The 2,214-nt window shown below is 46.2% G+C and overlaps 1 non-coding gene across 1 annotated transcript; it reads left to right on the forward strand.

Annotated features, from left to right (window-relative positions):
• Positions 1-449: 449 nt before the first annotated feature.
• On the forward strand, positions 450-605 carry LOC111475747. The gene has a single exon (XR_002716690.1). It is a non-coding gene; the product is annotated as a 5.8S ribosomal RNA (ribosomal RNA).
• Positions 606-2,214: the final 1,609 nt, after the last annotated feature.

Below are 2,214 nucleotides of genomic sequence, written 5' to 3' on the forward strand. Positions count from 1 at the left end.
TGCAATTGTTGGTCTTCAACGAGGAATTCCTAGTAAGCGCGAGTCATCAGCTCGCGTTGACTACGTCCCTGCCCTTTGTGCACACCGCCCGTCGCTCCTACCGATTGAATGGTCCGGTGAAGTGTTCGGATCGTGGCGACGTGGGCGGTTCGCTGCCTGCGACGTCGCGAGAAGTCCACTGAACCTTATCATTTAGAGGAAGGAGAAGTCGTAACAAGGTTTCCGTAGGTGAACCTGCGGAAGGATCATTGTCGATGCCTAAACACCAAACGACCTGCGAACGTGTTTACGAACCTTTTTGTGTCGGGGGGAGCATTCGTGCGCCCTCTGATGCCCAAACCAAAACCGGCGCAAGTCGCGCCAAGGATCTCAAACGAATAAGCTTTCCCCTTGCCCCGATCTCGGTGTGCGGGGGGCAAAGCATTCTTGTCGTATTACTTATTCACAACGACTCTCGGCAACGGATATCTCGGCTCTCGCATCGATGAAGAACGTAGCGAAATGCGATACTTGGTGTGAATTGCAGGATCCCGCGAACCACCGAGTCTTTGAACGCAAGTTGCGCCCGGAGCCTTCTGGCCGAGGGCACGTCTGCCTGGGCGTCACGCATCGCTGCCCCCCCACATACGACAACCGCTTAGGTTTGTTGCACTGGTGGGGGCACATGTTGGCCTCCCGTGTGCGCCATCGCGCGGATGGCTTAAAATCGAGTCCTCGGCATCTGCTGTCGTGACGCTACGGTGGTTGATTCAACCTCGGTACCGCGTCTCGATCTCAGCTTGCGCGCCTTCTGTTTGTGGGCGAGGGAGGAATGTCACGTCGACCCTTTGAACATTGTCCCCAAAGAAGATGCTCTCGACGCGACCCCAGGTCAGGCGGGACTACCCGCTGAGTTTAAGCATATTAATAAGCGGAGGAAAAGAAACTTACAAGGATTCCCTTAGTAACGGAGAGCGAACCGGGAAGAGCCCAGCTTGAGAATCGGGCGCCCTCGGCGTTCGAATTATAGTCTGGAGCTATGGAAATACGAAGGACCGCACAACACTCTCTCACGAGTATGCACTCTAGGAATTTTAAGCCACTCTTTTCACACTCATTTACACAAATGAAGCTCCCATTCTCACCTCTCAAAATTTTGAATAGAGCAAAGATGGAATTTTGAACTCTGGGGTCGATTAAAAACTGAAAAGATAAAAATGAACGAAAATCAAACTTCATTCCTCTTCAACGTGGCACGAGCTGAAATGTCTTTCGATAATTTCAACAATACTCTCTTCAAATCTTCATTGAAAGCATATTGTATGACTGATGTCTCTTGGTTCATACCATTCTCCACTCCTTCAAGAGGATTCGCCCTCGAATCTAATTTGTGAGACTTTTGCGGCAAAAACTAAGCTATGGAAATACGAAGGACCGCACAACACTCTCTCACGAGTATGCACTCTAGGAATTTTAAGCCACTCTTTTCACACTCATTTACACAAATGAAGCTCCCATTCTCACCTCTCAAAATTTTGAATAGAGCAAAGATGGAATTTTGGACTCTCGGGTCGATTAAAAACTGAAAAGATAAAAATGAACGAAAATCAAACTTCATTCCTCTTCAACGTGGCACGAGCTGAAATGTCTTTCGATAATTTCAACAATACTCTCTTCAAATCTTCATTGAAAGCATATTGTATGACTGATGTCTCTTGGTTCATACCATTCTCCACTCCTTCAAGAGGATTCGCCCTCGAATCTAATTTGTGAGACTTTTGCGGCAAAAACTAAGCTATGGAAATACGAAGGACCGCACAACACTCTCTCACGAGTATGCACTCTAGGAATTTTAACCCACTCTTTTCACACTCATTTACACAAATGAAGCTCCCATTCTCACCTCTAAAAATTTTGAATAGAGCAAAGATGGAATTTTGAACAATGGGGTCGATTAAAAACTGAAAAGATAAAAATGAACGAAAATCAAACTTCATTCCTCTTCAACGTGGCACGAGCTGAAATGTCTTTCGATAATTTCAACAATACTCTCTTCAAATCTTCATTGAAAGCATATTGTATGACTGATGTCTCTTGGTTCATACCATTCTCAACTCCTTCAAGAGGATTCGCCCTCGAATCTAATTTGTGGGACTTTTGCGGCAAAAACTAAGCTATGGAAATACGAAGGACCGCACAACACTCTCTCACGAGTATGCACTCTAGGAATTTTAA

The sequence above is a fragment of the Cucurbita maxima genome, unplaced genomic scaffold (assembly GCF_002738345.1).
Source record: "Cucurbita maxima cultivar Rimu unplaced genomic scaffold, Cmax_1.0 Cma_Scf02710, whole genome shotgun sequence".
Classification (NCBI taxonomy): Eukaryota; Viridiplantae; Streptophyta; class Magnoliopsida; order Cucurbitales; family Cucurbitaceae; genus Cucurbita; species Cucurbita maxima.